At 40.0% G+C, this 23971-nt stretch overlaps 1 non-coding gene and 1 pseudogene across 1 annotated transcript; both read right to left on the minus strand.

Moving 5' to 3' along the window:
* The window catches only part of LOC109696799 (nucleolar protein 16 pseudogene), a 60328-nt pseudogene extending 54326 nt beyond the window's left edge, over positions 1-6002 (minus strand).
* Positions 6003-10009: 4007 nt separating this feature from the next.
* LOC141417094 (small nucleolar RNA SNORA13) lies at positions 10010-10142 on the minus strand. Its single transcript, XR_012441714.1, has one exon. It is a non-coding gene; the product is annotated as a small nucleolar RNA SNORA13 (small nucleolar RNA).
* Between the last annotated feature and the right edge of the window lie 13829 nt (positions 10143-23971).

Raw genomic sequence — 23971 nt, forward strand, 5'->3', positions numbered from 1 at the left:
AACTTCTGTTTCCCATATTCTAACCCCTCTTCTTCCTCCTGAGGGAAAGGTCTATTAAGTTTGCAGTGCATCCTTAAGTGTTTTAATTTAAAAGAAGATACTATTAAAAGAGAGGAAGGAATATTCCCTCATACAGTTATCCATTTTAGAGGCACTTGGGATTCCAGATGTTGGAGGTAGACTGTGGCTTCTCCCCTGTGCTGCTGTAGGTCAGTGGCTTGTCTCTTGTGTTGATCTTCAGTGAGGCCCACCCAGGGTACTAAGCAAGGGCCTCAGAAGGGCCCCTTCTGTCATCTCCTCCAGACAGCAGGCTGTGGTCCTTTCAAGTGAACCAAGTCTATTTTATAAAAATGTGAAAGGAGCTTCCCTTGGGAGAAAACCACAGAGATCATGTAAAAGATTCACTGACCACAAGGGGCCAGCTGGGCAGAGTTGGTAGCAAAATGTGAATCTTGAGAACAACAAAAACTAAACAAAACCCTCTGAGAAGTGTATTAGCAAGGTTGATTACCAGAGACCTTGGAAGTTTTCTAACCATATCTCCTCCCTCAGACAGGCAACAGAAACCTCAAGTTGAAGAGAATTTGCAGCCTTCCAGGACAAGTTGCCCTATACTGCTCTCCTCTCTTCCCAACTGTCTGCCCTGCGTAGTCTGCCATTTAATTGTGTTCTGTTCTCTGGTTGTTTCAGGCCTAGGGGTCTTGTCTTCCCAGGGAACCCTGTCTCAGTTCTTCCTGTGTTGCTGTTTTGGGATTCTGCAAACCTACTCCATTATGCCCTGGATCCAAGAAGAACCCTTGTGGATCCCATATGAGATCCATGCTAAGGCCAGTCTGCCTGCCTGGCTATGTCTTGGCTCTGGGCTTTGTCCACTGGGGTGAGAGTGGCCTTGTGCCTGGCCAGGCCATAAGCTCACCACTGTATAACCTCACTCCTGCCAGCTGCCTGCTGCACTGGATCCTTTCTGGCATTTTGCCCTTGAACTCTACAGGCAATACCTTTCATGATTCTGCTCTTGCATGGTGCTGAGAAATCTTGCTGATTTGGAGATGATGCCTTCTCACTCTGCTCTGCTATCTGGAGCCAATCCTTGGGTATCAACTTGACTCAGATCTAACTCAAGTTGACAATCCTTTGTGAATTTGGTGGTTCTGACTGCAGCCCTGCCTTGGCAAATGTCATACCTCCCATTCTGGCTTATCCTCTCCTCCATCTCTACCCTGGTTCTTTCCTGCATTCCTTGAAGCTCTGAGGCCATTGTTCCAACTGTCACCTCTATGCAGGCATTACCAATCTTCTTGTTCTTATTCCTAATGGTCCTAACATAATTCAGAGAGCTCAGTAAACCTGGGAAATTAAACTGATATCACACAAAATATGATTGTTTTGAGAATTAAATAGATTGTGTAATTCACAGTGATAGCCATCATGGAGAAAGTACAAGCTGAGCCTTAAAGATGGGTGATATGATGAGTAGAGAGACCAAAATCTCCCCAAAGGAGGACCTGGTAGCTGTTCACCCTCCTCAATAGGCTAACATTCACAGAGAAGGAAGATGTCTTATTTGAGCCATGCCGACTAAGCAGCAACTAATGGTGGCATGTGTTGTGACAATCTGCAACCAAATATCATTTGGAGCATACAGAACCAGTAGAAGACCTATAAGATAGGAATGAACTCACATGGTTTTAGAGGCCACAAAGTCCTACACTCTGCCTCTGCAACCTAGAGAACCAAGGAAATTCATGAATTCAGTTCCAGTCTGAGGACCAAATGAGCTGATTGTGTAAGCCCTGGACCAAGTCCAAAGGCCCCAAAACTAGGAGCACCAATGTCTGAAGGTAGGAGAAGATAGATGTTTCAGCTCAATGTGGTGGGGGGGAGGGCGGGGAGAGAGAGAGAGAGAGAGAGAGAGAGAGAGAGAGAGAGAGAGAGATGTTTGTTCTTCCTCTGCCTTTTTGTTCTACTCAGGCCCTTGACACATTGGGAAGGGCCATCTGCTTTATGCAGTTCACCAATTTAAATATTAATCTCTTCCAGAAGTACCCTTGCACATATATGAAGATACAATATTTTACCAGCGATCTGGGCATCCTTTATCCCAGCCAAGTTAACACATAACATTAACCATGGAAGTCTACCCCTTGTCAACTTAGTGCCTACATGTACCTCCTTAAACTGCACCTAGTTTCCAAATAAAGATAATAATAAGATCACTTGCAATGCTTCCCCCCAATACCAACCTCTGTGTTATAGAAGGATAATTCAGTTTTCTTTTCAAGGTTCTTTCTCTTGTACTTACATTGTGCAGTTCCAGACAATATATTACGCATTTATTTCATATATATGTATGCACACATATTGTTCTCGTTTTTCTTTACCTTGAGATTTCCTTTGTTTCTTTATTGTTTTATCTGGATCTTTACTCAGACAGGGTATGTGGGTGATATACTCTATGAATTCTTGTCTAAGTGCAAACATCTTTTCCCTGCAGGTGAGTATCTTAGCTAGATGTAGAATTCTTGCTTAGACGCCTTCTCTGTCAGTGGTCTATGGAGGTTCTATATCTTCTGACAAACTGTGTGGGACACAAAAAGCTAGAAACATATAAGCTTAGATACTTTTATTATTAAAACAAAGGTATAAAGAAAATGAAAGAATTGATCAAGAATAGACTTATTTTTATGATGTTTCAGAGATCTTCATTTACACAGACTTCTATATATAATTTCATAATTTTATTTTTCTTAAAGAAATTTCTCAAAATCAAAAGAAGCCCAAAATTACAACAGCTTCAGGTTCTACAAAACCTGGAGCAAATCTCAGAATGAAGTACTAAATTAAAGAAATTGGAAAAAGAACAATATGTAACCCCAAAATATGAAAACAATTAATAAATGCAAAAGCTGAAGTTAATGAAACAGGACTAAACAATAGAAAGGATAAAGAAGATTTTTAAAAGTTGATTATTTTTACAAACTGAACATAATAGATGAACTTCTCACAAGTCTGCCAGTGCAAAAGAGGGAAGACACCAATAACAAAATCAAATGAGAATGACACATTATTAAATACAAACAAGAATAAAAAATATGAGAGAATAGAACATGCAGCTTTACAACAACAGAAGTAAAAGCCCACAGGAAATGAAGACTCAAAAACTGATCCAAGAAGAAATGGGAAACTTGAATAAACTTATTTCTTAAAAAAGACATTGGCATGATGGTTAATGGTTTACTGTGAAAAAGTTCCATACTTTTAAGCTAATCTTTAAAAATTGCATTATTTCAATGTGTTGCATTATCCCATTTTTATGAAGCCAGAATACATTTATTATAAAAGCCTGAAAAATAAAGAAAAAGCAATAGGCAAGTCTTACTAATGAATATAGATGTAAATATATACTGATCTATCTATCTACAGATAGATATATACATCTAACTATATATCTAAAAATATAACACCAGCAGTTTATCAAAAGTATAGTGTACTTTTGGGGTGGCAGAATGGCTTAAGTGGCAGGGCACCTGCCTAACAAGTGTGAAGCCCAGAGTTCAGACCCCAGTACTGCAAAAAAAAAAAAAAAAAAACCAAAAAAAAAAACTTGGAACATGTAGATTTATTTCAGGATATATAGAACCTTTACTAAGGAACAAGATTCCTACCAAATTAATACCTTAAGATGGCATGGCACTAGAAAACTTCTCTTAAAAACACAGATGCTATACATTTTAGACTTTGAAGATGTAGGGTTTTTGTTGGAGTTACTCACCTGCCATGACAGCCCAAAGGCAGACTTAGACAAGTAAGTGTGCCTGTGTTCCAATAAAGCCTTATTTTCAAAAGCAGGCAGCTGGTCCTTAGATTGGTTTGTTTATCCACATTATATCAATACAGTAATAGAGAAAACCATAGTGGTTTTGCCTACACCAGAAGCATTCCCTGGAACAAGGATTCAAACACAAATCATTAATCAACAGCATGGTCTAAGAAACACTGATGGGGAATGAGGACGTGAGACAGAGAGGAAACCAATAAAGTACTCTATCTAGGCAGTTACCACTTTGAGCAGTGGAGCTCAGTCCTGCTGGGGCACTCTGGGAAGCACTATCCAACACATTTAGAGTTGTGGCCACCAAGGGATTGTTCCTTGAATTCCCCTGGCTATTGGTTGAGAACTACTGTACTACATTCGATTTCTACCTCTTTGGATTTGCCTTGCTGTTGTCATTGTCAGAAAGAAAAGCTCTCAGAGTCAAAGTTATCCATTGCAAGCAACCTCTGGTATATAAAAGTATGCACAAAGGGAACATGGGCAGGCACTGAACAGCATTTGCTATACTAATAGATTCTGGAAAAGTACATGATAAAATTCAGCAGCCAGTGTGGCAGTGTGTACCTATAATCCCAGCCCTCAGGCAGGAGGATCAAGGACAGCCTGGTTATATAGTAGGACCTTGTCTCAAAAAACCAAAAATAGATGGGAGAGAGAAAGGGGGAAGGGGTGAGGGAGGGTGAGAGAGAAAGGAGAGAGAAAGAGAAAAGAAGAGGAGAGGAGAGAGAAAAGAATAAAAGAGATTTTTGACAATGTATTAAGTAAGTCACATATGAAATAATGCAAATACACATTTGAAGAGAGTTTTGGATTTTCTTTTTTCATTGTTTTCCTGAAGATATTGTGAATCCAGAAAGCCCAGTGGTCTTTAACAAAGACCTTTATGAAGTGATGACATTCTCTTGGTGATGCTTTCACCACAGTATGTCACAGAGCTATGGACTTAAAAGGCATGAACTTTACTACATGTAAGTATCAATAAAATTGACCTATGGGCTCTCTTGTACATTATGGGGCATATAAACTGGTACAATACCTAGAGGAAAGTTTGGAACCTTCTGCTAAAGTTAAAATGTATGAAGGTTTTGACGCAGTAGAAAACAAGTACCTGGGAATTTGTTCTAAAGATACTTGCCTGTCTGAATGCATACTTCAGGTTATATACTGCGACATTGTGTATAATGACAAGTGATGGAATGCCAAGCATCCATGGAATGGAATACTACATGGTGTAGCAGTAATGATAGCTGCTTCTATGGAAGGATTGAAACACATCAGCTGTTTAACGGCATCCACAGTATGCACATTTTTTGACTAAGAAAAGGGGAGAGCAACCAGTTACAGTCACTTGCTGTGAATGTTTACAGACACAAGATACACAAGAAACTAAGAAACTAAGATCGTGGGGGAGGCTGAGGCCAAGCAGGTGGGGGAGAAATGGGTGTCGGTAATGGAACTTGAGGAACGTTTGCGGTGGGAGAAGCCCATCGTTTCTGTCTGAGTAGTTTAGTGTTGACTCGGTCAGGGATGATTGAGACGGCGCCACTATTTTGTATTGGTTGAGGGTCCGTGAAGAAGCTGAGAAGGCAGACACCAAGAATAAACCTGAAGCCAAGAGTGTGATCCAAAGCCGAGAAGGACCCTCCCGCCCCCGCACTGCAGACCTCTTCTCCCTACAATGCCTCTCTTTAAGGTAGAGGTGAAAATCAACTATGTTGGCAGGGTCCAACTCACCTCCAAGAACTTTTCAAAGACACACCCACCCACCAAAGAAAACTTAAGTAAAATAAAAGGGACGCAAACACAGAGTGCCGGTTATTGAATGAGTATCGGTAAGAAATCCGGAGCATCAATTTATGGGATACATTCTGTTTATCTGAGCAAGAGCAGGTGGCGTGGAAGGAGGGCCACGAAGGGCTGGGATGTCTGGCAAAGCCTGCACCGCCCACCCCCCCGCCGCGTTCCTCGTCCCTGTCCGGGGCTGGAAGCTTCCTTCCTGGCCTGTGGGCTCCCGCCAGCGCAGAGGACTCCACGAGGGACAGAGGTGCCGTCCCGCGGAGCTGCCCCGTGGTCCAGGGAGGTGACAGCCCGTTGCCCTCTGAAGGCTTTGGTTGTGGCCGGGCAGAGTCTGCACGTCTTCTGCACGGGGACCTCTAGGCACCACCATTCTCCTCAACTGGGTTTTCTTTTGAACCTTGGGTTCGGTAGCTGAGCACTTGCCCCCTCTTGGATATGGCCTTTTAGGAATACATAGCAGAAGAGTGTCTGCCCCTCCTCTAACCAGGGGCGCTTTCCCTTCTAGGATTCTTTAGGCTTATGCTGCCTTTTTGCACTGTGCCAATGACACTGGCGTTCTGGGCTCCAGGTTTCCAACCCCAAGGGTCTGGCCTCTTAGCTTTTTTGCACTCCTGCTTACAGGATGGAAAGGGAACTTTTTTTTCTTTATTCGTTTTTCTTTTTTTTTTTTTTTGGTGGTACTGGGGTTTAAACTCAGGGCTTCACTCTTGCAAAGCAGGTGCTCTACCACGTGAGCCACGCCTCCAGTAGGGGTTATTTCTTGACCTAGGTTATGTAAGTGCGTTCACTTTATGCATATCTGTATGTTACAATTCAAAAGATATTTATTTAAAAGTGGAAACAAAAAGAAATAAAGAAATGTTAGAAGAAAATAAGAAACTTCCAAGTATTCAATAACCCAGAGACTGTAAGGAAGGAAAAGCCACATTTCGCTACATAAAAATGTAAAGCATTTAGATGTCTAGTGACATCATAAAGTTCATAGACAAATGATAGTTTTGCCAAAATATTTATAATATATATGACAGATAGAGTCTTAGTTTTTGTCCTATATAAAGAGCTCTTACAAACTGACAAGAATAAGACAAGTAACTCCATTAAGAAAGTGGGCAAGGGTTATAAACAGGCAACATGGAGAAAAGCAAGTCCAAATGCCAGTGAATTTATAAAAAGGTGCTCAGATTATATGGGGAGGACCAATATAACAATGAGTTATACTATAGCCATCAAACTATGGGATATTTTCAGTCACTATAACACCCATTGCTAGCAGGGATACAGGGAAAAGGTGTTTTCATATATTGCTGTTTGTAGTGTGAAATCCCACTGTCTTTTTGGAAAGTGACAAGATAATTTAAGTTTGCTATTTTGAAATTTAAAGTACCCACCCATCTCTTCAACCCAGCAATCCTGCTCATGAGGAAGGAACCTATAGAGATATAATTGCCAGTGTGAAGGACATGTACAAAGATGTGAATGCAGCATGTTACAATGAGGAAGAAAACTGGGAATGAAATGACTCCCCTTCAGAAAGGTGTGGCACACCTTTCTAGGAAATAAGGTACAGCCAATGAAAAGAGTGTGAAGGATGAAACCACTTCACATTTATCATCCCATGATAAATTTATCATCTTCATTTATCATCCCCCTCCCTGGAATTTTCTTAGATATAATTTCCTTAATTGACTCTCCATGAAATCTTACACCACATACACACAGTACGCTTATGTACTGCATGTGTATCTATGCTTTATACATAAAAGTGTGCATTTTTTCCTGCACACCCTTCATGAAGTATCTTTCACTTCCTTGGGGGCACTCTTGTTGCCAGTAAGAGTGCTACACTATACCCATCAATTTGGAGAGATTTTTGCACAAGACATTTTTAAAGGAGAAAAAGCAAAATGCAGGCAAGAAAAGTACAGATGATTGCAATTGTGAAAAGATGATAAAAATCTTATATATGTATTTGTGTGTGTACTGTGAATAAAGAGCAGGGAAAAAATACAGAATACAGACTAGATGGTTAAGATGGATTACCTATGGACTGGAGATACCTGATATGATTTGGGTTGGTGTGAGGAAGAGGGGAGACAAGCAAAAGAAAATGGGGGAGCACTTCTCTAAAATTAAAAAGTATAAAACAATCATATTTGTGTCGAATCACATATGTAACAAAACTTTGTTGTAGTCCTAAAACAGGTGTCCCTCCCAGGCCCATGTCCTTGTGGGAGTGGAGAAGAATGTCAGATAATTTAGAGGCAGGGAGCTCAGTCCTCCTGTGCCTCCTGTACAGCAGCACCAGGCATTGTGGATGTCAGTATGCCCAGTTTTAAGTGGGAAGAAAAGAACAGGAAAATGCTCTTTTGACGTTTTTGACTCTTCCAAGCCTGTGATGTGTGAAATTGAGCTGTACATGAAAATTCTCGTCTAAGAGGGGCTTTTCCTGGTTCAAAAGGCAGGCAATGCCCTCCCCTTCCCCCAAACCTTCTCTGCTGGCTTAGAGGTCTGAGGGTCGCAGGGAGGAATGCTTCTACCAGGAGACACAATGATTCACTGGACTGGAAACTAAGACAGCCACTGACCACCGTGGGCTCCTCAGACCTGAGTCAACAGACCAAGATGGGAGTGAGGCTGTTGCTGGGTGACTGATCATTCCTCAGGCTAGGCACAGCACCAACTTGTCTCGGTGACAAATTCCTTCCTTCCTTCTTGCCTTCCTTCTTTCCTTCTGTCCTCTCTCCCCGCCTCCCTCTTTCCCTGACTCCTTTTCTTTCTTTTTTCTTTTAGGTTTTTTTTTTGAGACAGGATCTCACTGTGTAGCCCAGGCTGGCCTCCAACTCTTGATCCTCCTGCCTAAGCCTCTGGAATACTGGGATTACACACCTGGTTTTGGTATAATGTTTAAATCAGGTTAAACATATATACCTCCTCAAATATGTATCACTTCTTTCTTATGAAAGCATTGCATATTTTTAACTTAAAATGTCCATCACCTCAAAGTAACATTTGTATCTTACTCTTTAGGTTTTTTTCTTAATATCTTATTATGAAAATTGTAAGCATGCAGAAAAATTGAAAGAATTTTGCAGTGAAAACTTAAACACCCACTGCAGAGATTTACCATAGCACTTTACTACATTTGCTTTAATATCTATCTATCTATCTATCTATCTATCTATCTATCTATCTATCTATCCATTTTAGAGCAAGACATCAATATGTTTCCTTTTATATACTTCAACAAGCATGTTATTGAGTTCAAGATTTATTTATTGTTTTTCTTTTAATATAAACATACAGATCTTAAGAGTTCATTTTAACAAATGCTTCCCTCAAGACATAGGAGTTATTCTTGCTCCCTCCCTCTGCTACTCATGCAGGGGCTGTGTGGGGGAGGAGGTAGAACAAGCTGGTGTACAAAGGGGGGGGGGGAAGAGAGAGAGAGAGAGAGAGAGAGAGAGAGACTCCATCTACATATAAAATTCTACCATAGGCAAACCTAGTCCACAGGAAAACATCAGGACAGTTGTCACCATCCATTGGCTGGAGAGGAACATAAAGCAATTCTCTGTCTCTGTCTCTATCTCTGTGTCTTTGTCTTTCTCTCTCTTCCCCCTCCCCTCTCTCTGTTCTTTTTTTATTTTCTCCTCTTCCTCCTTTCTTCTCCTCCCTCCCTCTTCTTCTCCTTCTTCTCTCTCCTCTTTCTCCCTCTCTCCTACAATGGCAAGCAGAGGTAGTGAGAATTGGCATTCTGTCTGATCTCAGAGAGGAAACACAGAATGATCTCTCGCTAAGTGTCATGTGACCTCTATGTATGGCCTTCCTCAGTTTGAGGAAGTCCCTTTCTGTTGCTAGTTTTCTTATGGTTGGATACTGTGAAAGTGCTGATTTAATCATTGGGGCTCTTCTTAACATGAAGATCTTATGTTTAACTTTCTGTCTAATATATCCCTCTACTCTATCTTTCTGTGAGACCCAGTGTACACCAGAATTTTCAGGGTGCTAGGGATTGACAGCTGCCCCAGGGAAAGCTGAGAGTTTGGGGACTTTTTGAGGGCTTTCTGGATCTGTGCTTTTTTCTTTTTTTTGAGCACATTAAAATATTTATTCATGTACTGTAAATGTATATTCATGAACTGCCCAAAGGTAAAGTACTTCTCAGACTCTTGGAAATTTAAATGATCCAAACAACTTTGGGAGATCAAAATCCCCAATAAGAATATCCTTTGTGCTCCCACATGGTGTTCAGGTAGTAGCAGTCAACTTCAAGCACCCATCCTTCACCTGAACAAAAATTAGTTGGAACTGGTTAATACCATACACCTAACATTGGCAGACTCCAAGATTACTTAAATACACAAATACAAATTTGTGAACTGTTGTGTATGCAGGTCTTATACCAAAGATACCAAATTTAAGGGTAGGAAAAGACTGCAAAGCATTTATTTATGCCTTTCTTGACACCTCATCAACTAGTTTCCAAAACTGAATAGGAAACACAAAGGCTACTGGATTTGTGCTTTCGGAGTAATTTTTGGTCTCCCTTATACTCTTAGTGACCCAATGAAAGTTTTTAAAAAGATACTTTTCTCCAGTATGCTTATGTATTTTGCATTAGGAGGACTTTTAGTTCAATGCACCTCACATAATTCACCAACACCTCATAGAATCCACTGAAATCAAAAAATTCCAAAATGGTGGCTAGTTGAGGGACACAGAAATCCTGAACTCCACAATTTCAGGAACATACTTCAGAGTCATGGCAGCAATCCCTGACAATAGCGTCTTCTCCCCAGTGACTGAGCTACTCCTTTACACACATTAGGGCACCATTACCTTACAGCCCCAAAACCTCATACCTCTTTTGCCCCTCATCCCATCCCCCCTCCTTGCCCCCTCTTCTAACACCATATTTTCAATTACTCAAGTATCTATTTCTATACAAACAATTGTTATTTCCCCAATACCCACTGTGTAGACAATATCACAAGGGGTTTCTTATATATTATGTAAATAATTGGTTTGATATTGAATTTGTGAATTTGTTATTGCCTAGTTATACCTCCAGGTTAGGGAACAGAAATATTACAACAACCTAGCTAACAACTAAGCTAGTAGGAGCATAGAAATTAAGTCAAGGGACAGAAAACAGGTGATTAAACCCCCCAACTAACTAATCAACAGCACATGAGCAAAGTACAAAATAGAAACATGGGGAGAAAAAGAAGGCAGAGGAATAAGACTCCTCAAAAGGCTAACAATAACATAATAGAAGATTTAGTGGAAAGCAAAGGGGATAAATTCCCAGTTGCTGATCTCAAACTAATGATGAGAAGAAAGTCCAATGAGCTTGAAGAGGAGCTTAAAGAAAACATACAAAAACAGTTCAATGATTATTGAGAAAAATGGATAAAAGACTTGATAAGATACAGAAACAACTAAATGAACTCAGAGAGAATTTCAACAAACTCCAAAATGAAACTAAGGAGACTATACAAAAAGAGATATATGAAATAACAAGGAAAGCATAAGATTTGAAAAAGGAGTATAACAAAGATATTGAAAGTCTCAGGGAAAAAAAATCAAACAGAAATCCTGGAAATAAAAAGTTCCTTTTTACTTATCAACTAAAAAAATACAGGTGAAAGCCACTCCAGCAGACTGGAACAAGTGGAAGATAGAATTTCAGAACTTGAAGACAAAATAGATATATTAAAAAAACAGATGAATACTTAGGCAAAAGACTCAAGAACTGTGAAAGGAACATGCAAGAATTCTGTGACTCTATTAAAAGACCAAACCTGTGAATCATGGACATCAAAAAAGGAGAAGAGGTCCAAGCCAAAGGAATATGTAATATATTCAACAAAGTAATAGCAGAAAATTTCCCAAATCTTGAGAAAGAGATGCCCATACAGGTACAGGAAGCTTCCTAGACACCAAACAGACAGGAGCAAAATAGAACCTCTCCATAGCATATTATATTTAAAACAATAAGCACAGAGAACAAGGAAAGAATATTGAAGGCCATAAGAGAGAAAAATCAAATAACATATAAAGGTAAACCCATCAAAATAACAGATTTCTCAACAGAAATCTTAAAAGCAAGAAGGGCATGGAGTGAAGTATTTTGAGCACTGAGAGAAAATAACTTCAGCCCTAGGATTCTCTACCTAGAAAAGCTATCATTCATTGAAGGAGGAATAAAAATCTTTCATGATATTCAGTAACTAAAACAATACCTGACCACTAAACCCCACTACAGAAGATTCTGAAAGGAATCCTACACTCAGAAGATGAAAACAAACATAGTCATGAAAGGATGGGAAATATTAAACCTCAAGAGACGACCAGATAAGTAATCAGAGAGTAGCATAGAATTAGTTACACACACAAAAAACCTTATACAACAAAAACAACTAAGTGGCAAGAATTACCACATACCTTGTTATATTAACACTGAATGTTAATGAACTCAACTCCCCTATCAAAAGACACTGACTGGTGAACTGAATTAAAAAGGATGACCTGACTATCTGTTGTTTACAAGAAACCCACCATATGGACAGAAACAAACATTGCCTTAGAGTGAAAGGGTGGAAGATTTACCAAGCTAATGGCCCCTGAAAATAGGTAAGAGTAGCAATACTTATATCAGATAAAGTAGACTTTAAACCTACATTAGTCAGAAGAGACAAAGAATAAAAGGAGCAATACAACAAGAGGAAATAACAATCATTAACTTATATGTGTCCAAATTCAGTGACTCAACTTAATTAAACATACATTACTAGACTTAAAAACACAGATAGATCCCCAACACAGTGGTGATGGGAGACTTAAATACTCCTCTGTCACAAATAGATAAGTTGTCCAGACAAAAAAAATCAACAACGAAAGTCTAGAATTGAATGACACTAGAGATTAAATGGACCTGACAGATGTCTACAGAGTATGCCATCCTGCAACAGCACAATATACATTCTTCTCAGCAGCCCATGGAAACTTCTTCAAAATAGACCAATTTTAGGTCACAAAACAAGTCTTAACATACTGGCTGACCACAATGCAATAAAACTAGAATTCAATAACAAAAGAAACAGCAGAAAATATTCATACAACTGGAGGCTGAACAACACACTGCTCTATGATGAGTGGGTCATTGAAGAAATCAGGGAAGAAATGAAAAACTTCCTGGAACTTAATGAGAATGAAAGCACAACCTATCTGAACCTATGGAACTCAGCAAAGGCAGTCCTAAGGGGAAAGTTTATAGCCATGAGTGCATGTATTAAAAACACAGAGAGAGTTCAAATAAATGACCTAATGCTGCATCTCAAACTCCTAGAAAGACAAGAACAAGCAAAACCCAAAACTAGCAGAAGGAGAGAAATAATGAAAATAAGGGCTTACATCAATGAAATAGAGACAAAAATAAAATCCAAAAAACCAAAAATCTGATTCTTTGAAAAGATAAAGAAGATTGACAAACTCCTGGCAAATCTGACTAAAATGAGAAGTCTCAAATTAATAAAATTAGCAATGAAAAAGGGGAAATAACAACAAACACCAAGGAAATCTAGGGAATCATCAGGGACTACTTTGAGAACCTATTTTCAAATAAATTGGAAAATCTAGAAGAAATGGACAAATTTCTAGATGCATATGACTATCCAAAACTGAACGAAGAGGATTTTAGTCACCTAAACAGATATATAACATGCAATTAACTAGAAGCAGCAATAAAGAGTCTCCCCAAAAAAGAAAAGTCCAAGATCTGACAGATTAACTGCTGAATTCTACCAGACCTTTAAAGAAGCACTCACATCAATACTCCTCAAACTTTTCCATGAGATAGAAAGGGAAGGCGCACTGCCATGATCATTCTATAAAGCCAGTGTTACACTCATTCCTAAACTGGACAAGGACACAACAAAAAAGAGAATTACACACCAATCTCTTTAATGAACATAGATGAAAAATCCTCAATAAAACATTGGCAAACCAAATTCAACAGCATATCAAAAAGATCATACACCACGATCAAGTTGGTTTCATCCCAGGGATGCAGGGATGGTTCAACATTTACAAACCATTAAATGTAATACAGCATATTAACAGAAGCAAAGACAAAAACCACATGATCATCTTAATAGATACAGAGAAAGCCTTTGATAAAATTCAACATCCTTTCATGATAAAAAGCTCTGATAAAACTAGGAATAGAAGGAATGTATCTCAACATTACAAAGGTTATACATGACAAGCCTATAGCCAATATCACACTAAATGCAGAAAAACTGAAAACATTCCCTCTAAAGTCAGGAATGAGACAATTATTCCATTCTCTCCACTCTTATTCAACATTGTTTTGGAATTCCTAGCCAGAGCAATAAGGCAGGAAGAAGTAAAAGAAAATACAAATGGGAGAGGAAGTAGTCAAACCACCCCTATTTGCAGACAACATGATCTTATACAAAAAGGATCCAAAAAACTCCACCAAAAAACTCCTAGACACCATAAACAGTTTCAGCAAAGTTGCAGGATACAAAATCAATCTTCAAAAATCAGTAACATTTCTATACACCAACAATGAACAGATTGAGAAAGAATATAGGAAAATCATTCCATTTATAATAGCCTCAAAAAAATACCTAGGAATAAATTTAACAAAGGATGTGAAAGATCTCTACATGGAAAACTATAAACTATTGAAGAAAGAAATCGGAGACTACAGAAGATAGAAAGATCTCCCATGCTCATGGATTGTTAGAATCAACATAGTGAAAATGGCTATACTACCAAAAGCAATGTACATGTTCAACAGAATTCCCATCAAAATTCCCATGACATTCATCACAGAGATTGAAAAATCAACCCTAAAATTCATTGGAAACACAAATGACCACAAATAGCCAAGGCAATACTGAGCAAAAAAAGAGCAACGCTCAAGACAACATGCTACCTGTGTGACATACCACAAAGTCATAGCAATAAAAATAGCATGGTACTGGAACAAAAATAGATATGAAGACCAGTGGAACAGAAGACCCAGGTGTGAATCGATGCATCTACACCCACATGATTTTTGACAAAGGTGCCCAAAACATACGATGGAGAAAAGACAGCTTCTTTCAACAAATGTTGCTGGGGAAACTGGATATTTGCCTGCAGAAAACTGAATCTAGATCCCCTACCCAGCACAAAAATAAAATAAAATAGAATAAAACAAAATAAAAGAAAATTGAAATCAGTCTGCACTGCCGCTCAGCACATGAGGAGGAGGGGTGGGCTTGAGTTGTCATGGAGTGACGGTTTATAGAATGTCGTGATCAGCTTTGGGAGGGTAAGAACTTACAGGCCCATGGGAAGCCTTCCATGTCTTGAGTTAAGGTGACATGGATTCTACTCTGCCACTTTAACACCTTGTCATATTAAACACTCTCACAAGTTCTTTGAGCATTATTTCTCATATCAATAATATTCTATATGCTTAAATTCATAGGTCTTACTGACTATAACACGATTTTCTCATTCTCCCAATAAAAAAAGATTTCTAAAAACTTAAGTACATTTTTAGGAAAGTAAGCCAATTGTCTAATGTCTCCTGTAAGTTTATTGATTCAGTGCTACACATTTTAAATCTCATACTAGATAACACATTAATTCATAAGAAGTACTTAATTCAATTCTCACATTTTAAGGAATAATTTTATTCAAAGTTTTCACAATTATATTTAATTTAAGGGCATTACCATCAACTAAAGCCATGTTTTGAGTTACTTAACTGCTGTCAGGAGCATGTATTCATTTTCATTATGTGGCATGAAGCACTTTTGCAATCTGAGTGTGATGCTGTTGTTGGAAATTTCATCTAGGCTACAGATTCCCATTACAGGACAGTAGGGAAGTGTCCTTTATATGTGTATTTGTCATCTCCAGAACCTAACTACTTCCTATATTATTAGCAGTTCATATTTTGAAAACAATTGTATAGTCACACACATTTTTTTTGGGGGTGCTGGAAATGGAACTCAGGGTCTTGTGCTTGCAAGGCAAGCGCTCTACCACTGAGCTACATCCCCAGTCCCCGGCATGTGCTGTTTTAAGAAATGATAGTAAAGGAGCCTTTACCCAGTTTTGTCCAATGGTATTGTTTTGCAAACCAAAAGTTCAATTTTACAAGCAGAAAATTGATACTGATGCAACCTACCGATCTTGTCCAAATTCCCTCAGTTTTGCACATACTCATATGTGTGTGCGTGCATGTGCACTTGAACTCTATCGTGTGTAGGTTTGTGTCTATAATCACAGATGCAGAGAAATTCCGTCATCAAAAAGTTTCCTACTATTGCTCTTTATAATCATCCCACCTTCCCCCTACCAGCCAGTACCCCAAACCCCTGATAACCATTAATCTGTTCTTCACTTCAGTAATTGCCATTTCAGGAATGTAATATAAGTGAACTCATATAAAATGTAAACTTGGGGATTCCCCCACTCAGTGCTCAGCCCGATTCTTTAGCAAGTCAAACCAATCACATGTGTCAGAAGTTCATTCCTTTTCACTTTGCACAGGACTCTGTGTGATGGAGCAGTTTGTATAACCCATCAAAGGGTGGCAGGCTCGTTTCCAATTTTAGCTATTATGACTAAAGCTGCTATGGATGTGCAGGATTTTGTCTGAAGATGAATTTTCATTTATCTGAAGTAAATGCCAATTCTGTTACATTTAAGGTCATTTTAGAACCTCATCAACTTGCAGCTTCACAGCTGTGATTTCATGGATTTATTCATTTGCAAAAACATATTATTTTCTATGTGCCAGGCACTGTTCTATCCAAGGAATATAAAAGTGAGAAAAGTTCCTCCTTCTTGGAGTTCTGATGAAGAATTGCAGGTCAAATACATTCATTTATATACTTATTACATATTATAATCACAGTTACTAAAAGGTGCAAGGTTTTTTTTGTCTCTTACACTGATCTTGTCAGGTGACACATCTAAACTCCACTAACTGGGTTGTTTCTGGCTCAAGTTTCTTCCTTGTTAGGTCCAGTCCGTGAAACCAGTGTGTAGGGTGTGAAAGATTTCATAGAAAAACAGGAATTGAGGCAGAAACAGTTTTATTCACTTTCCAAGGGAACAAAGGGGCCAGATACTAAGAGATATTGACCCAGAAGGAGGTTGGTTTATAAACGTTTAAGATGTAGAAGGAATGTACTGCTGACTTTTTTTTTGTTCAGCTAGCTGTTCCAGGAAGCAGCCGGGGTGGTCAGTTTCTCAATGTTTTGTCAAGGTGGTTGTTGGCTGCTTGTTGGCTTGTACAATCTTTTCTATGACATCAAGAGGTTAGATTATGCTGTCAACATAATCAAGTGGGGTTCCACTTGAGTTCAGAAAAAGCTTCTGCAAAATAACGTAAAACCACTTTCCTGTCAGACAAGCTGGAGTACTCTATGAAGTGGAGTAGGTTAGGCTAATTTGGGTTGGGGTCCTTACATTCTCCAAGCAGTACTTTGTTATTCAAAAAGAAAGAAAATGAGAGAATACCCTGTGATGTGGGGGCTTTGGAAGAAGTAGAAGGGAATGTAAGGAAGCTTCTTCTCTCGTGAGGGGTGCTTAGGGACAAAATGTTGCTGTATATTTAGGCTCACTCGGCATCATTATATGGCAGGAAGTAGGAGAATTAATGATGCTTTGGGGAAAGTGTTTGCATGCACTGTTGTTCCTAGGTAAAAGCAAATTGCTTGCTGCCAAGGGGTGAAAGGTTGCATTTGTTAAGTTAGGACCCAGAGGCTGTGTTATTCTGTTTATAGTGAAGCCACCATGCTAGCAGTTTTTTTTTTTTTTTGGTGGGCCTGGGGTTTGAACTCAGGGCTTTGTAAGTACTTGGTTAAGTATACAGCCATGAACCTGCCATGATTCATCTGGCTTCTTTAGGGGCCATATAAGTGAATTAAATGGGCACATAATGAAAGTACTTCTCTGTATCTTCCTCCTCTCCACTGGGGGTTGAACTCAGGCAGACACTTTACCATGGAGTGCTGTCTTCTGTGGGAGTGGAACTATTTGAAGACCTCCTTCTAGTTGACTTTTCTTATCAAAATGGCTGTTACTTCACTGGACAGGCATGCAACATGAAGGCTTTTGTGTTTTCAATGCCCCTTTTTGTATCTATATCCAGAGAAAGGGTTTATTTTGGCTTACAGTTTTTGGGGCAACCATGATTGGTTGTACCCAATGCTTTTAGGCCTGTGGTGAGGCAGCACATCATGGTGAGAGAGTGTGGTGAAACAAACTCCTCACCTCCTGGATGGGTAGCAACAGAGAGATGGAGAGACTGGGATCCTACTATCCCCTTCAAGCGCATGCCCCCAGGGACCTCCCACTAGACCCTACCTCTTTCATGTTCTACTACCTTCCAATAGCACCAAAGTGGGGCCCATGTGTCTAACACATGGGGCTTTAGGGGACACCTGGTAAGGAAGCTCTCTTTTAGGAAGGAGGAAGAGGCTGTTTCTGCTGACTTGGAGAGTTTGGGGTACCTTGGGTGTAAGATTCTCCATACAAATATGCCCTTTCCTGGTTTCAGTGCCGTATCATTTTCTTCTCTAGACAAATACTTTGGCCTAAGAGACCTGTTAACTCTGCACTTCCTTAACCTTTGTAGCTGGGTTATATTGACAGTGAAATCCAGGGCTTGTGGTCTACCCTGCAGCTGCAGAAGATAAGGGTTTATTTAAGCTGTCCTGTGAAGCGTCTGCTTTCACAGTAGGCCTTGAGTTGATAGTTGGCTAATCTGAGCCTAGTATATTTGGAAGGCTTCAAAAACCATTGTCAACAGCCAGCCAACTCCAAAACCATTATGAGAACCATTCCCTAGACTGCCCGCAGTTATTGCTTCTGCATCAGCTAATGCGTCACTTTCATCGGTATTTCATTCCAATCCACCAGTGGTGAAAGTGTTAGCAATTGTGGTGTGACTGCATGCTGGGGGTTAGCCACTCCAGGATTAGCCTAAATTTTCTCTAGCCAGAAAGCAGAGACAAAAGGTTTGCATGAAGATTCTTTGTTTTGGGAAGAGATGACAGAGGATCAAAGTGGGGGGTCTTAGAAGAGTAAACTAGAGAAAGGGAAGGCCAATTTCTGAGTGCATTATTAAGAGGTCTCCTCTATGGATAACTGAGACTCAATACTGCTGAAACCCTGTGAGCAAGCTCTATCAAAATTTCTTCCAAAAGCCACATTCAAGAGTCCTTACCCACCAGCATCCTTATCCACTGGCAGGGGTGGTTTCTTGGGAAGTCATGTCCTCGGAACTTCCAGATTTACACACGTGCAGGTACCTAGTGAGCTTCTGCAGGCCTCCTGTGAATGGCTCAAAGAAGTGGGGCAGGGAGCAAGAATAGGACTTCATTCAACTGAGATAAGATGTTATTGGATTATTCACATGTAAAGCTGGTTGATACAGGGAAATCCAGGGATCAAGGTGGGCTGGGAGGATGTGAGGATATAAGAGGTGCCTTTTTGTCTTCTCAATCCTTCTTTCTTCATTTTAATTCTTTGTACATACAAGAGAATCTGTTGGTTATTTTGCACTGGCCTTACTCAATGCTTGCAGAATCTCCCATGAGATTCGCAATGGTTGCTGGAGGTTACGATGGTTAGTATTCAGCAGGAAAGTTTGTGTGTGGGGAAGGAGATCAAGAGAAAACCTCTTTCATCTCTTATGTAGGTGGTGGTTGTTATCCAGTAAGATACTGAAATGGTGTAGGGGGATTGCTGTCTGTATTTCCACAGCAAGGAAGGAAGTCCTTAGGACATCTAACTCTAACTGAAGGGCTGGTGTTTTGTAATGCAAATAACAGCCTAGTTACCAATTTAAGCAACCACATCATTGAAAAGCATTCCTCCCCTGCAAATAATTTACTATTCCATAAAAACTTTTAAAAAAGTATTTTACATTGATGTTCAAAGAATCTGTAGGGAAAAAACAGTGGTTGGTCATAGAGTCGGGATTCTGGGGCTCCATTCCCAGCCTTACCACTCTTACTGCGGTGTCTGTGGAGGCACAATTTTCAGAAAATAAAAATGAAACTCTATAAGCTAAATGGAAAATTCGAGAAGATTATAAGTAATTTCTGAAAATTTGTACTCCTGTATTTCTAAAATGACTGTTACTTTAAATATAAAAATGTATTTGTAAGTTCCTTTGCTCAGAATTACCACACACTTGCTCTATTCATTTCAAAATTGTAGTTTATTCAGAAGTCATGAATTTTATATTTAGTCATTTAAAATGTTTAACATTTTTGCTACCAATGGAATTGTTCCCAGATGGTAGACTAAGGAGACTCCAGTCAAGATGTCAGGTCCTGTGTCTCTTGGAGAAAGAACTGGACAGAGACACAGATTACAAAGCAAAGCTTTATGGAAAGAAAAAGGAAAGAATAGGCACCACAAAAGAAAGAGTGGTGGACTCTGGCCAGGTGGCAGAGAAGCATTAGTCTCTTTGTTAAAAGAGCAATTTATAACTTGTAAGGCAAATGGTTTGAAAAATCTGGGTGGTCTTTGCAGGAGGAGCTAGGGTGATTGACCAGGTCTTGTTATTCTGTGCAATCACTCATGCTGATTCCCAAGTCTTTAACTGTGTGTATGAGATGCAACCAACATTCATAAGGTCTTAAAAGGAGGGCTTTACCTAAGAGGTCAAATTGAGGACAGATTTCTCTTGATTTGGCATGTGCCATTTTCCTGTCTTAACCAGCAAAATCTACAATTGAGGGGGTGTCTGAGGGTGGTACTAGGTGGGAATTCAGCATGAGGTGACCCTTTTGCTGAGGAGGGTAGAGTCCAATGATGGGGTTTCGTCTTTCCCTATTACTAGCCTGCCTCAACTTCTCCCTGACAATATCCTGAAAAACCTTTTTTGGGGTTGCTGAGGGAGGGGAAGTCTGTATTTTCTGTATCTGCTTAGAAACTGGCAAGGGGCTGCAGACCCTACCTATCAGGGAATTTGTCTCTCCCATCTCTTTCCCTTGAGATTTATTTGGTGACCATTAGCTCCTGCTGCCTGACTCTTTGCTCAGCATGATCAATGTTGATCATGGGATCTTGTCCATTTGTAGAGGTTGATAGCCCTGTTGCATCAAGACTTGAATCTTAAAGGCTGATCCTGGAAGAGATAAGTCTGATTAACAAGTTCATCAAGCAAGGTCTGAACATGAGCACCAATAGAAGCATCGCAAGCAGCCTTGCTAGAGGCAACAGCTAGGTTCCAAATTCCAAATCTTAAGCCATGATCCCCAGGCATCGATTAATTGTTGTTGGATTTGGGAAGTTCTTTTAGCTAACTTTTTTTGCTGCCTCTCTGATCAAACCTACTGATTTATATGAAATCTTGTCTAGGCCTCTCTGACCAAACCCGGCTGATTTATATGAAATTTTGTCTAGGAAAAGACAAAGCCTACCTTTTCAGCTGTCAGAAGATCTACTCCTCTCCTGTTTTGAAGAGTGACAGCTTCCAGGAAGTCTATTTGATTCTGAAGTATGACCACGGTTTTGGCTCTTTCTTGCAGGCTGCCAGAAATGTCTGGATAATTTTTTGGTAATGTGAGAGGGAGATGGTTAGTTCTCCCATCCTGGTACCTATTCCTGCAGCTATCCCCAACCCAATCAGGAGAGGGATGAATTGAATAGTCCTTTTGGTCTGGACTGCCACCGTAAGTGGGCAATTAAGGACTGATTCTTTGGGGCAATATCTATATTAGGGGCCAGGTGTATCTGGCTGTTGGTACCAGTTTAGTTAGTAGATATACAGTCATAAGAATTAGTACTGCACAGGAAGAGTATTTTCAGTGTCTCTAAGCAAAAGTTGAGCTCTATGAGAACATGTGAGAATTTATTATTCTCATTTTCCCATGCAGCCAATGTAGTCCCAGTGAGGAGCTGGAAGGGCCCTTGGGATTGATCCTGAGTAGCCCCAGTGGTCTTATTTTCCCATTGTAGGAAAAATCTTTTGGTGTCCACAAGAGGCCACTCAGGAAAATTGTGTATTTGGGAAGCAACAAGCACTCTGTAAGAAGTGACTGTTCACAATTGTCCCAAGGAAAAATAGTTGTGCATCTAGAAGGGCATCCGGTATAACAACCTGTTTATAGAGGACACTGGCTTGATTTATTGAAGGTCACAGAAAAACTCATGGGTGGGTGAACCTGGCTGCCTGGGTCACTCAGAAATTAATAGAGCCACTAGAGGGGTTTGAAGTTAAAATCTGTGCACAGGAGTCATTTGTAAGATCATCTAGATGGTGTCCTTTGATTAATATTCTTTTAATGCACAGAGGTGCCTTGAATTTAAGAGGGGTTTGAGTGGTGTCTGGTCCCTACATAAGCAAGTGAGAGACTCCCTGGGTAAGGTTTGCCTGGTATGATTAGAGAAGTTGGATAGTCTTGGTGGTCATAGTTTTTTTTTTTTTTTTTTTTCAGTTTCTAAGATTTGGAAATTATAAAGGTCATTTAGGGTTATAGGCTAGGTAGGCTAGACTCCTTAATATCTTGGGTAAAAGGACATGTTTCCAAGGGCCCATAACCTCTCTGGAACAGGAAAGGCTCTGTATTCATTAGAGAGAGAAAGGCACAACCAGCAATCTTTGGCTAGCTCTGGGTTGATTTTGCTGAAGTTGGTGTGTGAGATTTACAGTGGTTAGTAGGTAGGATTTAAAGATTCCATTAGGGGTTGACCAAGACCTGGTGTTAGTCCTGGGAGAAAAGTCAGGCAAAACATTCAGTGGAGGTGTCTCAGAGTTTTGGAGTAAACACAGTGATGGGATTTGGGGAATGGGACTAGGAGAGGTGTAGGTACATCCACATCAACCATATCAAAAGTATTCCTACAAGAAGTCCTGGGTGGGTGAGGAGCCCATTTGTGTTGAGGAAGAGGAATGAAAGAAGTAGGCATGTAAAGCTTTTATTTGTCTCTAAGTTGAAGTTCTTTGGTCTCTCTGGAAGAGAAGTTTTGGGTCTTCTATCAGCTCATAGGAATAAGTGTCCTCAGGTCATGCTTGTCAGGAAGAAGTCTTCCCTCTTATACCTTGATTACCTTGGAAAGATGAATCAACTATCCATTCTTTGTACTTTGATGGCTGTGGGAGTGGCCAGGATCATCAAATAGTGACTCTTCCATCAGCTGAGGTTCCTTCCTTCCAGGACTTGATCAGCACCTGTTCTCCCAGTTCAATTCTGAGTCCCCTTCTTTTGTGGGGCCAGGAGAACCTAGTTTCTCAGTTCCTGGATTGCTTGTTGAAATGTCACTAGATCTGTTATATATCTTAGAAGACTGTCAGTCTCAGGATCCATCACTAAATCATTGGAGAGGAATGACCTCCCTTAGAGCATTTCAAAGGGACTTAGATGGATCTTAACCCTTGGGGCATTTCTAATTCTTAGCAGTCCATTTTCCAGAAGTCTTTTGGCAAAGCTTGACCATTGTCTGTTTGATTGGCCTTTCCCATCTTACAGAGGATTGGGGTCTTTAAGCTGAATGTAGATGATATATAATTCCCAAGGCCTGAGCTACGCCTGGGACAACCTATGAAATGTAAGCTGGCCCATTATCACCCTGGAGTGTCTGAGGCAGGCCAAATCTAGGAATTATCTCTTTTAGAAGCACCTTTGCCATCTTGAGGCTTTTTAAGTTCAGATGGGAAAAGCCTCAATTTATCCTATAAAGGTACTTATGAGAACTAGCAATTGCTTATATCCGTGGCAAGCAGGAATGTAAGTGAAATATATATGCCAATTCTCTCCTGGGTAAAAGCCCTTTCTCAACTGGATCAACCAGTGAGGGGAAGCTTTGGACCAGGATTGTTATAAAAGCACAGGGAACAGCCTTGGGAAACCTATCTCACTGTAGAACTTATTCTGGTCCCCACAAACAGCTGGGTGATCAGCCCCTGGGTTGCATCTCAGCCCAAGTGGAAAGTGCCAAGTATAGACTTTATCACCTTCCATTGTGCTGCTTGGGGGCAAGACTAGCTTATCATCTATATGCTACCAAGCTCCATCTTTGTGTCCTCCCATCAGAGAGGCATCCTTTTTCTTGTCAGAGTATATCTGGGATCTACTCCTAATATAAGGTCATAAAGACTTGGACATACTGTACCTTGCACCATTTTCCTTGTTTCTTGCAAAAACAAATCTAATTGTAGAATGGTATTATAGTTTAAGTTCCCATTCTCAGGCCATTTTTCTTGACTCACCAGTTGATATTGGGGCCAGGCTATATTACAATAAAAGACAAGGTGTTTCTTTTCCAGGTTAGTGGGGTCAAAGC

This window comes from Castor canadensis, chromosome 14, assembly GCF_047511655.1.
Source record: "Castor canadensis chromosome 14, mCasCan1.hap1v2, whole genome shotgun sequence".
NCBI classification, from domain to species: Eukaryota; Metazoa; Chordata; class Mammalia; order Rodentia; family Castoridae; genus Castor; species Castor canadensis.